We start from the raw sequence: 14449 nt of genomic DNA, 5'->3' as shown, positions 1-14449 counted from the left end.
CCGCTGTGGCCTGGCCATCCTGCCGTAGTTGGAGTAGGTGCTCAACCCCCTCAATGCCCTCTGGTGGATGGTTGAAGACACCAGAGGGGAAGTTAGGTACTGTGGTAAATGTATTCCTTTTATGCAAATGTATGCACATTTAAAACATTAAATAGTTAATGTTAGTTTAGTCTAGTGTCTGCTGTAGCTTAAACCGTTAAAGAGCTGTACCATTTTTAAAACCAACCACTTTAACCTGCCATTGACAGCTATGTTGTTTCAAATAGTTATAATGCACAGTAATCAGAGCCGGTTCCAGGCATAAGCGACATAAACTGTCGCTTAGGGCACCCGACCCAAAACATAAAAAACATTTAGGAACTCATTGGGGTCTCAAATGACTATTGAGAGTAAGAATAGTAAAATACACCAGGTGCAATTTCGAAATTTGTGCATATATTTATTTTCTCTTGTTATGTCTGTCACTGAGTCACTCAATTAGCCATGTCAGCTAACAATTGTTAGCCTAGCCAGTAGTAATCATGACCGAATACCAACAGGCACACAGGGCACATGCACAGGGGCCCTGACCTCCAGGGAGCCCCCATTGATTTTGTTAGTCACTCTCACTCAGATCATATAAACTAGGCATAAGTCATTACAAAATGTGTAGAATTGCTCGAAATTAGCAATCTCTCTGCCCCATGGCAAAATGAGTATAATTGCATGCATTTGTTTCTATAAAACTGCAACATTTTATCTATGCCCCATGACAAAATTAAATTGAAAGAAATGAACTAAATGAATGTTTTGCCGCCAGGTGTCACTACTTTTGACCGGCAGGTAGCCTAGTGGTTAAGAGCATTGGGCCAGTAACCAAAATGTCGCTGGTTTGAATCCCTGAGCCCACTAGGTGAATAATCTGTCGATGTGCCTTTGAGCAAGGCACACAAGTCTAATTGCTCCTGTATGTAAGTGGGCCCCCAAAAGGCTAAAGCTGCCACTGACATTAATAATGTTTGGTGGCAGGACTATCAGACCTTCCAGGAAAAACTCTGGAAATTAATACAAAAAGCTAGCAAAAATATTAGCTTTTTTCTGAAGCCGAAAAAGACAGGACATTGTCAATCTAATTTGACCTATGCACTAACAAGGCTTTTCAGCACCAGCAACTTGACTACTGCTAGAGTATTGTACCTTTGTTGATCTACTGTACCTCAACAACAGATGTACTCACAGTGGATGGGTTGATTAGCATTCAAATCTCTCTAATACATACTCTTAGAGTAGGTTTACCCCATTCATGTACTTGGTAATGTAAACGTGTTTTTTCATGTAAGACACACATGCAAACTGCCATCTGGGAATCTGTTCAATATTCCTCATCTTGATATATACCCACTGGTTCTTAAAGGGACAATCTGCAGTTCAAAAAACAACAAAGCCGTCATTGTAAATAAGAATTTGTTCTTAACTGACTTGCCTAGTTAAATAAAAAATAAATAAAAATAAAAATCCTTCACCCCACCACTGGTTTGGTAAAAAGCTGAAGTATTGTATACTTGTATAAATGTAACTACTCTTAAATTAATTGATAGAGCTATGGACATAAAATGACAATTTTAACATAGAGGCTAAACAGTATTTCTTTCAAATTAAATAGTTTACAAACAATTGAGTAGAAAGAGCATATATTTGGGGTTCTGAAGGGGTATGACAATTGGATTAAGCTCATAAGGGATTTATTATATAAGTTATATTTTTCAAGAATCAAAGGGTGTGTGTAAATAAATCATTTAAAAGTAAAAAAAAAAAATGTATGAAGCAATCACAGATTGACCCTTTAAATTCTATAATTTTTTCGATGTTTCAAGAGCATAGCTTAACTGTCTTACCATATCATAACCCCAAATATAAGGTTGCATTACTCCATTGTTAATAACAGGAATATAAACCATGTATAGCTTCAAAATATGTTAAAAAGCTCTCAACTACCTTGTCTCAATAGGCTTATGTATTAGGCTTGGTCAAATGTAAGGTTAAGGAGCGGCTTTGCAGACACAGATTACACCTAGTCCTGGACTAGAAAGAATTTTGTCTGGAGATTTTCAATTGATCTTGCTTTTCAGTCCAGGACTAAGCTTTATCTGTGTCCAGCAAAACCTCCACATAAAGTTTAAATTAGTGGAATGTCTTGGATGAAAAAACACATTTACATTACCAAGTACATTAATGGGGTAAACCTACTCTAAGAGTATGTATTGGGCTGTTTGAGAGGTTTGAATCCTAATCAACCCATCCACTGTGAGTACATCTGTTGTTGAGGTACAGTAGATCAACAAAGGTACAGTACTCTAGCAGTAGTCAAGCGGCTGATGCTGAAAAGCCTTGTTAGTGCTTCAGACAAAAGGATTAAAGAATTATGAAATAAGTAAGTAAGCAAACTATATACAGGAATTATTTAAAAAGTCAGATCCAATACCATATTTACATGTGCAGGGATACTGGAGTGATGGAGGTAAATATGTATCGGGGTAAGGGGACTATGCAACAGGATATAAGATAAACAGAATAGCAGCAGCTTGTATGTGAGTGGGTGTGCGGGACTCTAGAGTCAGTTTAAATGTATGTGCATATTATGTGTGAGTGAGAAAATGATGGAGTGAGTTTTTGTGTGTGTGTTGGAGTGACAGTGTGTGTGAGTGTGTAGAGCCCTGTGAGTGTGCATAGAGACTGTGCAAAATTATCAAATAAAGGTCAATAAAGATACAAGGTTAACTCAGATAGTACATGTGTTACGTTCCCCAGTTTCTGTGTTGGGGTTTGTTAGGTGGGTGTTTCAGGATGGCTTCCTGAAATCCCCCCCCCCAAAGCAGCTGATCTTTATAAAAAGCAGTTTGCAAATTTTGGGAAGCTTTTGTAAGAGACGAGGCACAACAAATAACGGCATAAAAGTGAAGGTGTGCATTTTGTACATTGTTGTCTAAATTATTTATATCAATAGTGAATAAGAGGGGACCAAGTGCAGAGCCCTGGGGCACACCATTACAGATAGACAATTTAACAGACACGAGCCCATCAATTTGAGTGCACTGAGTTCTATCAGACAGATAGTTAGCAAACGATGCAAATGCATGCTCTGAAAGACCTACACACGACAATCTCTGCCTTAGTATAGCATGATCAACTATATCAAAAGCCTTAGAGATATCAATAAAAAGTGAGACACAGTGCTGTTTTTTGTCAAGGGCTTCAGTGATATCATTTAAAACCTTCACGGCCGCTGTAATTGTGCTATGCTTCTTCCTGAAGCCCGATTGGTACATTGATGAAATAGAGTTAGTATATAAAATCTATTTTAGCTGTTCACTAACAAGGGTTTCAAGTATTTTCCCCAGGGGTGACAGCTTTGAGATTGGCCTATAATTATTTAAAAGAGTTGGATCTCCCCCTTTTAAAAGTGGTAGGACAAATGCTGATTTCCAGATCTTTGGAATTTCATTACATTCCAGGGTTAGATTGAACAGATATGTAAGTGGTTCAGCTATGAAATCAGCTGCCAGTTTTAAAAAGCAGGGATCAAGAAGATCAGGACCTGCAGGCTTTCTCTCATCTAAGGATTTCAGGCCTTTATGTACCTCCTGCACTGAGAATGGCAAAAAGCTAAAAGTTTGACCAGCTCTCACTGGTTCATCCACACAGGGTTGTACAGAGACAGAGGACACTGAATCAAACAGCCTACCAGATGATACAAAGTGCTCATTGAAACAATTCAGCATTTCAGTTTAGTCAAATACAGCAACAGAGTCCTTCAATACACATGACGGTAATTCATTAACATTACTGTTACCAGACATAGACTTAATAGCCTCCCAAAACATTCTAGGGTCATTCAGGTTATCAGTGGTAACAGACATAAAATATTCAGACTTGGCCTTCCTGAGAAGAAAATAACACTTTTTTTTATTTTTATTTTTATTTTTTTATTTAACCTTTATTTAACCAGGTAGGCAAATTGAGAACACGTTCTCATTTACAATTGCGACCTGGCCAAGATAAAGCAAAGCAGTTCGACACATACAACAACACATAGTTACACATGGAGTAAAACAAACATATAGTCAATGATACAGTGAAAAAAAATAAGTCTATATACAATGTGAGCAAGTGAGGTGAGATAAGGGAGGTGAAGGCAAACAAATATATGTATAAATAAATAAAAATATAAAAAGGCCATGGTGGCGAAGTAAATACAACACAGCAAGTAAAATAAAACTTAAAACACTGGAATGGTTGGTTTGCAGTGGAAGAAAGCGCAAAGTAGAGACAGAAATAATGGGGTGCAAAGGAGCAAAATAAATAAATAAATACAGTAGGTAAAGAGGTAGTTGTTTGGGCTAAAATTATAGATGGGCTATGTACAGGTGCAGTAATCTATGAGCTGCTCTGACAGCTGGTGCTTAAAGCTAGTGAGGGAGATAAGTGTTTCCAGTTTCAGAGATTTTTGTAGTTCGTTCCAGTCATTGGCAGCAGAGAACTGGAAGGAGAGGCGGCCAAAGGAAGAATTGGTTTTGGGGGTGACCAGAGAGATAAACCTGCTGGAGCGCGTGCTACAGGTAGGTGTTGCTATGGTGACCAGCGAGCTGAGATAAGGGGGGACTTTACCTAGCAGGGTCTTGTAGATGACCTGGAACCAGTGGGTTTGGCGACGAGTATGAAGCGAGGGCCAGCCAACGAGAGTGTACAGGTCGCAGTGGTGGGTAGTATATGGGGCTTTGGTGACAAAACAGATGGCACTGTGATAGACTGCATCCAATTTATTGAGTAGGGTTTTGGAGGCTATTTTGTAAATGACATCACCGAAGTCGAGGATTGGTAGGATGGTCAGTTTTACAAGGGTATGTTTGGCAGCATGAGTGAAGGATGCTTTGTTGCGGAATAGGAAGCCAATTCTAGATTTAACTTTGGATTGGAGATGTTTGATGTGAGTCTGGAAGGAGAGTTTACAGTCTAACCAGACACCTAGGTATTTGTAGTTGTCCACATATTCTAGGTCAGAGCCGTCCAGAGTAGTGATGTTGGACAGGCGGGCAGGTGCAGGCAGCGATCGGTTGAAGAGCATGCATTTAGTTTTACTTGTATTTAAGAGCAATTGGAGGCCATGGAAGGAGAGTTGTATGGCATTGAAGCTCGCTTGGAGGGTTGTTAACACAGTGTCAAAAGAAGGGCCAGAAGTATACAGAATAGTGTCGTCTGCGTAGAGGTGGATCAGAGAATCACCAGCAGCAAGAGCGACATCATTGATGTATACAGAGAAGAGAGTCGGTCCAAGAATTGAACCCTGTGGCACCCCCATGGAGACTGCCAGAGGCCCGGACAACAGACCCTCCGATTTGACACACTGAACTCGATCAGAGAAGTAGTTGGTGAACCAGGCGAGGCAATCATTAGAGAAACCAAGGCTGTCGAGTCTGCCGATGAGGATGTGGTGATTGACAGAGTCAAAAGCCTTGGCCAGGTCAATGAATACGGCTGCACAGTATTGTTTCCTATCGATGGCGGTTAAGATATCGTTTATGACCTTGAGCGTGGCTGAGGTGCACCCATGACCAGCTCTGAAACCAGATTGCATAGCGGAGAAGGTATGGTGGGATTCGAAATGGTCGGTAATCTGTTTGTTGACTTGGCTTTCGAAGACCTTAGAAAGGCAGGGTAGGATAGATATAGGTCTGTAGCTGTTAGGGTCAAGAGTGTCCCCCCCTTTGAAGAGGGGGATAACCGCAGCTGCTTTCCAATCTTTGGGGATCTCAGACGACACGAAAGAGAGGTTGAAAAGGCTAGTAATAGGGGTGGCAACAATTTCAGCAGATAGTTTTAGAAAGAAAGGGTCCAGATTATCTAGCCCGGCTGATTTGTAAGGGTCCAGATTTTGCAGCTCTTTTAGAACATCAGCTGACTGTATTTGGGAGAAAGAGAAATGGGGAAGGCTTGGGCGAGTAGCAGAGGGGAGGGCAGTGCTGTTGTCCGGGTAGGGGAAGCCAGGTGGAAAGCATGGCCAGCCGTAGAAAAATGCTTATTGAAATTCTCAATTATAGTGGATTTGTCGGTGGTGACAGTGTTTCCTATCTTCAGAGCAGTTGGAAGCTGGGAGGAGGTGTTCTTATTCTCCATGGACTTTACAGTGTCCCAGAACTTTTTTGAATTTGTGTTGCAGGAAGCAAATTTCTGCTTGAAAAAGCTAGCCTTGGCTTTTCTAACTGCCTGTGTATACTGGTTTCTAGCTTCCCTGAAAAGTTGCATATCACGGGGGCTGTTCGATGCTAATGCAGAACGCCATAGGATGTTTTTCTGTTGGTTAAGGGCAGTCAGGTCAGGAGAGAACCAAGGGCTATATCTGTTCCTGGTTCTAAATTTCTTGAATGGGGCATGCTTATTCAAGATGGTGAGGAAGGCATTTTTAAAAAATGTCCAGGCATCCTCTACTGACGGGATGAGATCAATATCCTTCCAGGATACCTCGGCCAGGTCGATTAGAAAGGCCTGCTCGCTGAAGTGTTTCAGGGAGCGTTTGACAGTGATGAGTGGAGGTCGTTTGACCGCTGACCCATTACGGATGCAGGCAATGAGGCAGTGATCGCTGAGATCTTGGTTGAAAACAGCAGAGGTGTATTTGGAGGGCAAGTTTGTTAGGATGATATCTATGAGGGTACCCGTGTTTACGGAATTGGGGTGGTACCTGGTAGGTTCATTGATAATTTGTGTGAGATTGAGGGCATCAAGCTTAGATTGTAGGGTGGCTGGGGTGTTAAGCATGTTAAAATTTAGGTCGCCTAGCAGCACGAGCTCTGAAGATAGATGGGGGGCAATCAGTTCACATATAGTGTCCAGAGCACAGCTGGGGGCAGAGGGTGGTCTATAGCAGGCGGCAACGGTGAGAGACTTGTTTTTAGAGAGGTGGATTTTTAAAAGTAGAAGTTCAAATTGTTTGGGAACAGACCTGGATAGTAAAACAGAACTCTGCAGGCAATCTTTGCAATAGATTGCAACACCGCCCCCTTTGGCCGTTCTATCTTGTCTGAAAATCTTGTAGTTGGGGATGAAAATGTCAGAATTTTTGGTGGTCTTTCTAAGCCAGGATTCAGACACGGCTAAAACATCCGGGTTGGCAGAGTGTGCTAAAGCAGTGAACAAAACAAACTTAGGGAGGAGGCTTCTAATGATAACATGCATGAAGCCAAGGCTATTACGGTTACAGAAGTCATCAAAAGAGAGCGCCTGGGGAATAGGAGTGGAGCTAGGTACTGCAGGGCCTGGATTCACCTCTACATCACCAGAGGAACAGAGGAGGAGTAGGATAAGGGTACGGCTAAAAGCTATGAGAATTGGTCGTCTAGAACTTCTAGAGCAGAGAGTAAAAGGAAGTTTCTGGGGGCGATAAAATAGCTTAAAGGAATAATGTACAGACAAAGGTATGGTAGGATGTGAATACAGTGGAGGTAAACCTAGGTATTGAGTGATGATGAGAGAGATATTGTTTCTAGAAACATCATTGAAACCAGGTGATGTCATCGCATATGTGGGTGGTGGAACTGTGAGGTTGGATATGGTATAGTGGTCAGGGCTAGAGGCTCTACAGTGAAATAAGCCAATAAACACTAACCAGAACAGCAATGGACAAGGCATATTTACATTAAGGAGAGGCATGCTTAATCGAGTGATCAATAAGGGTCCAGTGAGTAGAGGTTGGTTGGGGTCACGGCGATCCAGACAGCTGGCCGGGTAGATGGCTATCGGTAGCAAGATAGCATAGTATGGAAGTCTATTTGTAGATGTCTCGTGCGTTTCCGTCGGTAGGTTAGTGGGGTTCCGTGTGGTAGAGGGGATCAATCCAAATTGGCAAAATAGATATAGTGACCCAAGAAAAAATAAATAAAATAAATAATAATAATAATATTTGTCCGATATACTTATTCAGATAGCAGCCGATAAGACAGCTAACGGTTAGCGGGCCCCAGATGAGCGTTCAGGTAACGTCGGGACGGAGGTGCCAGTTGGATAACTCCCTCGGGCAGATAACGTCGGCAGTCAGTCGTGAAGGCCCGGTGGGGCTCCGTATCTGCAGCAACAACAAAACAACAAAAAAAACGGGTCCGGATAGGTGGCTGTAGCCCAGGAATGGCTGATGGAACTCCTCAGCTGGCTAGCTCCGGAATGATTTGAGTTTGCTCCGGGATCGACGTAAGCCAGTAGTCACACGGTTTGCAGCTAGCTAGCTGCAAATGTCCAGAGCCTGCGGCTGAAATCCGGGGAAACTGAGAGAAAAAAAGGAATGCTCCGGTCCGAGTCGCGTTGATTATCGAGCTAAAGGAATAGCTGATGACCACAAAACGTGGGCAGCTGAAACACCAACGCTAGCCAGCAGACCGGCTAATTTCTGGGCAGCTACAGATTAGCTTCTGGCTAGCTATCGGATAGCTTCTGGTTAGCTTTCTGGCTAGCTTCTGAATTAGCCCCTGGCTAGCTTCCACGGTGGTTTTTCAGATTTGAGGTAAATAATACTTTTTTGTAATTGGTGAAGCGGGTTGCAGGAAAGCTTTTGCAGGGAAGCTTTTGTAGTTGAGTTCTTGGATAATAAAATATATAAAAGATATGCGAAGAAAGGTGTAAATATATATATATACAGGACACGACAATACGAAACAGAAATGACGTCTGAACTGCTAAGCCATCTTGGCTCAAGAGATTGTTTCGTAACTGCCTTAAAATAAGCCAATCAGCATCAGAACATGATTTCCTTGCTTTAGCCCAGGCTAGATTACGGTCGTGAATAATATAAGACAACTCAGAAGAAAACCATGGATTATCTCTCCCTTTAACTCTGAACCTGTGGAATGGGGCATGTTTGTTTACTATTTGGAAAAAACCATCATGAAAGAATTTACAGGCCGTTTCCACATCAGGGATAAGCTCAATCTTGCTCCAGTCAAAATAAAACAAATCATGAAAGAAAGCCTGCTCATTAAAACTCTTCAGATTTCTTTTACGAATAAAACGTGGGTTTGTCTTTGGAACCTTAGTATTTCTAACAGCAACAACAGCACAATGGTCACTTCAATCATTACAAAAAACACCAACCGCAGAATATTTATGTGGAACATTTGTCAAATCAATCAGGGTAGATTTCTCTGGACATTTGAGATTTGGGCGAGTGGGTGAGTTAATCAACTGGGTAAGATTCATAGAATTACAAAACACTTTAACCAACACCAGTTGAGATCCCCAATCAAGATCATTTCACTGTGAAGAAGTTTAGACATGAGGTGCATCAGGGAAGAAAATGCATCGCCGAGAGCAGAGAGGGGTCTATAACAGCCAATCACAGTTATATAGAGACCCTTTGAAACCTCAAGATTCAAAGCAAGAAATTCCAACTGTTTTCAAATATAGTTTCAGACTTTGCCACACTTACAAGGAATTTAGCCACACCCCCACCTTTCTTAACTCGATCAGTGCAATACACATTGTAACCGTTTATACAAATATCTTCATCAAGAGCATAATTCAGAAAACACAATTACATCAGCATCAGTTGATTTAGCCCAAATCCTAACCCCATCAATTTTTGACAGCAGGCTGCGTACATTTAAATGAACAATACCAAAACCAGATCTTGATTTAAAATCAGAGGGGGTTTGGAGACATGGCATATCAGGGCCAGGGTTAGGTTGCACGTTACCTGATATCAACAACAGAAGAATAACTAGGCACCTCTGTTTAATACCCTTGCACGGCTTCTCCTTTTTAAGAGACCTACTGCAAGCGAATTCTACAAGTGAGTTTCCAGACAATACAAAACAGTTTTTTGAAACCATTAGACTTTGGTAGTGACACTGTTCACATCATGCCACAAATGCATCGGCACTTGGACGAGTGGACCGAGTGAAAAAGAGCGAATTCCCGCAGACAAAATGTCTAATGGAGGGGAGAGCACATTGTCAGATGTGCTCACCCAGCGACAATGTTCGTTTTCTGCAGTGTTCAGTAAAGTCAGTGCATAAAGAAATACCACGAAAATTGTAATTTTCTCTGAGAGATGTAAGAAATAGAGGCCAAGGAAAGGTAAGGGGAGAGAAGGACAGTGTGTATGTATGAGTCTGTATGTGAGTGTGTGCGCGCGTGAGTAGATTGGGTGTGGAGGTCGATTGAGAGAACGGTTTGGGGATTGTTGAGCTGCCTCTGACAGCCAGGCGGAGAGCGAAGAGGAGCAGCTTGGATGAGACACTCCGCAGAGGGAAAGCTGAGGATAGAACCCAGGCCAGCCAGAGAGAGGGTTACTTTGGTAAACTTCAAGTAAAGAAGTGCAAAAAGAAAGAAAGAAAATGTATCCGAGTTGAGGGAGACCCGCGATCTTTACACCAGCAAAACAAAATAGTTTGCACTACACAACAAGGAAATTATGGATTTGTTCCACCATAAATGAATAGGTTATTAGTAGATTAAAATCTACTAGTCACAGACAAACGACTTGACATGCTGACATCTTGGATCCTGATCACCATACAATATGTTCTCAATGGTACAACTGTGGAGACATTCTGAGGATTTGAGGGCCCATTCCACATTTTTTCAACCTCCTGAGGGGGAAGAGGCACTGTCGCACTTCTTCACGACTGTGCGTGTTTGTTTGGACCATTTTAAGTCAAGAGGAACTTGAAGCAGTCTACATGCTTCACTGCCGCCCCGTCAATGTGGATGGGGGCGTGCTCACCCCCCCCCATTTCCTGTAGTCCACGATCAGCTCCTTGGTCTTACTGACGTTGAGGGAGAGGTTGTTGCTCCAGCACCACACTGCCAGGTCTCTGACATCTTCCCTTTATGCTATGCTGACTCATCATCGCCGGTGATCAGGCCGTCGTGATAGCACCGTCGTGTCGTCAGCGAACTTGATAATGGTGTTGGAGTCGTGCGTGGCCACACGGTCGAGTGTGAACAGGGAGTACAGGAGGGCTCTAAGCACACACCCTTGTGGGGCCCTTGTGTTAAAGATCAGCGTGGCGGAGGTGATGTTGTCTACCCTCACCACCTGGGTTCGGCCCATCAAGAAGTCCAGGATCCAGTTTCAGAGGGAGGTGTTTAGACCCAGAGTCCTAAGCTTGGTGGCGAGCATGGAGGAGACAATGGTGTTGAGCGCTGAGCTGTAGTCAATGAACAGCATTCTCACATATGTAGGTCGGTGAGGGCAGTGTGAAGAGCTTAGTCTATGGATCTGTTGGGGAGGTATGCAAGTTGGAGTGGGTCTAGGGTGTCTGGGATGGTGGAGTTATTGTGAGCCATAACCAGCCTCTCAAAGCACTTCATGATTACAGAAGTGAGTCCTACAGGGTGGTAGTCATTGTGGCATGAAGCCTTAGTGTTCTTAGGAACACAAATGATTGTGATCATCTTAAAACATGTGGGGATCACAGACTGGGACAAGGAGAGGTTGACAATTACTGTGAATATGCCTGGCAGGTGTTCTGCGCATGCTCTGGAATACCGTTGGGGCCCGCAGTCTTGCGGGTGTTGACCTGATTTAAAGACACTTCTGCCCTCGGCCTTGGAGAGCGAGATCACCCAATCGTCTGGGTCTGTGATGGCCTTCACACCCAGATGTTGTTGTTGTCAAAGCCTGGATAAAAACCATTGCGTTCGTCTGGTGGAGAGGCATCATTGGGCAGATCCCGGTTGGATAATCCGTAATGGACACATGCGGCGGGCGTTGGAGCTTATGTGATATGATTCCACCTAATTCTTGTATTGTCCTTTTACTCATTTGATGACTCTGCGGAGGTCATAGCGGGCCTTCTTGTACTTATTCCTGTCCTCTGCCGTAGCGTCAGGGTTGCCTACGATAGCTCTGTGTGCGGTAGCCATGTTCTTTAGTTTAGTTTGGCTTTTGATTGGGGAAGCAGCGAACCCTAACTGTGGGTACAACATCGCCGATGCATTTTCTAATGAAGCCAGTGTCGGAGGTGGTTAGCTCGTCAATGGCGGAGTCTCGAAACATATTCCAATTAGCGCTAGCAAAGCAGTCGTGTAGCATGACCTCTGATTCTGGTGACCATTTCTCAACGGAGGGAATCGCGGGTACTTCCGTTTTCTGCTACTGCTACTGCAATAGTACAGAGTCATGATCTGATTTGCTGAATGGCGGACGAGGGAGGGCCTTGTATGCTTGCTTGTGGGTAGAATAGCAGGGGTCTCGGACTTTATCGCCCCTAGTGGTGTAGGAGACGTGTTGATGGAAGTTGGGCATCACGTGTCTTAGTGACGCCAAATTAAATCACCGGCAACCAGAAAGGCAGCCTCAGGGTGTAGGTTTTCCTGCTTGTTTATAGGCTAGTACAGTTTGTTAAGTACCAGCTTGTTATTTTTTTTTTCCGGAGGTGGAATTATACAGCAGTCACGATAACAACTGAAAACTCCCTCAGGAGGTAGAAGGGTAGGCATTTCACCATCAGGTATTCCAAGACACTTCCACCATGCTGGAATTACCTTAGCAAACTAGTTGGAGTTGATGAAGAGGCAAAACCCTCCCCCACTCAAGATTTCCCTGACTCCACTGTCCTGTCTGCCTGGTGAATGGAGAATCCCATCAAGTTGGATAGCCACGGGGGGTATCTTGTCCGGGAGCCATGTTTCTGAAAAGCAAAGAATATTGCAGTTATGAGAGTCCCGTTGGTAGAAAATCTGTGATCGGATGTCATCGATTTTATTATCAAGTGACTGTACGTTAGCCAGTAGAATGGAGGGAAGAGGTGGTCGGTTTTCCCTTCGCCTTAATCTCACCAGGATCAAATTGGGTTGGAATTACATAGAGAGCCCAATCAGATGTTAAAGACTTCTTGTTGGTTGTAAGATAGTGGATACATTTAGTGAAAATAGAGTAAAAATAAATGACATAATAATTTTAAAAAAAGTTGGATCAGAGCTTGCAAAACGGCGGCCGTCCAGTACAGAACCATCTTAATTTAGCAGTAGGCTATATGCCTACATTTCATGTTCATTCAATTGAGTTCTATTTTGCAACATATAGGCTACTGTCTGTAATTTGTCTCAATATACTGTATTCAATGATGTGTGACCTAACATGTGCGCAATGATGTGCCAAATCGGGGATTTTGTGAATTCTTATTGGGTAAGCATTTTAATAAACCGCCTCAATATTTGCAGCCGTCGGTGGTAATATCTCAGTCGTTAGTATTGTGACATAATTCTAATGTTAAGGAAAGATTTGAATGGAGAAAGCTGATGTGAAAGCAGCCTTGCTCCAACGACGCACTTCGCGACCGTTCTCTCTGCATGGCGTTTTGGGAAACACATGTTACATTTACGACCGTTGTAGAAAATATGCATAGTTTAAAACACTTGTAAGCCTAAATTCCATCGCTATTGGGAAACGGGCCCAGGACCAGAGCTAAGGCAGGCACAGCTCTTTATTTGTTTAAAGGATGAGCAGCATCCTAGAGGCAGGTAGCCTAGCGGTTAACAAATATCATACCCTCTCCAAAAAATGCTGACCTACCACTAATGGTGAGAGGTTAGCATGTCTAGGGGGTATATCTGTGTGTCTAACTTTCTCGGTCATCATTATTCACGATTCATTCAGGATTATCCGTAATCATGGTAACATCCATATTAATGTAGAAGTGTTTAAAAACATATTGTATTCTTATTTACAATAAAAGTGACTCCAAAATGACAAAATACATTATTTACCATTCATTTCTATTAGGCACAAAATAATCTGAAACACAACCAAAACAAACAGCAAATGCATCCAACAACTGTGTGGAGTCACAAGCTTGATGAATATGGGACCAAATATATTTGACTACTTTAATACACATAAGTGAATTTGTCCCAATACCGTTGCTCCCCTAAAATGGGGAGGGGGGGGGTGTACAAAAGTGCTGTAATTTCTAAACGGTTCACCCGATATGGATGAAAATACCCTCAAATTAAAGCCGACAGTCGGCACATTAACCTCATAGTCATTATTTGAGTTCTAATCCAAACTTTTTGATTAATGAGTCAAAAGAAGAAAAAAACACTTCAAAGTCCCAATATTTACAGAAGTCACTGTATATGGCACGTTTGTCCCAATTCCTTTCCCACCTCTTCAATGTTAAGTGTCAGCAACAACAACCTGCATTGCTTCCTAAGAATGTAAGGATGTTTATGTAAGGAATGTAGGTCTTTAGGCTACTAAGTTTTATTTCTATTGTCAGCTGTTAACCATATTGTCAATCATCCTCCTGCACTCTAGCTTAGTCCCAGATCCGTTTGCTCTCTTGCCAACTCCATTGCTGTCATTGTAAAGCCAAACATGTCATGTCTGGAAGAGAAATCCATAAGGAATTGACAAGAGATCAGAAACTGACTGGCACCCAGGCTACCTCCACTAATTAAAATACGAAGCAATCGCCAT

The sequence above is a fragment of the Salvelinus alpinus genome, chromosome 9, assembly GCF_045679555.1.
Source record: "Salvelinus alpinus chromosome 9, SLU_Salpinus.1, whole genome shotgun sequence".
Taxonomy (NCBI): Eukaryota; Metazoa; Chordata; class Actinopteri; order Salmoniformes; family Salmonidae; genus Salvelinus; species Salvelinus alpinus.
This window is presented reverse-complemented; position numbering follows the sequence as displayed.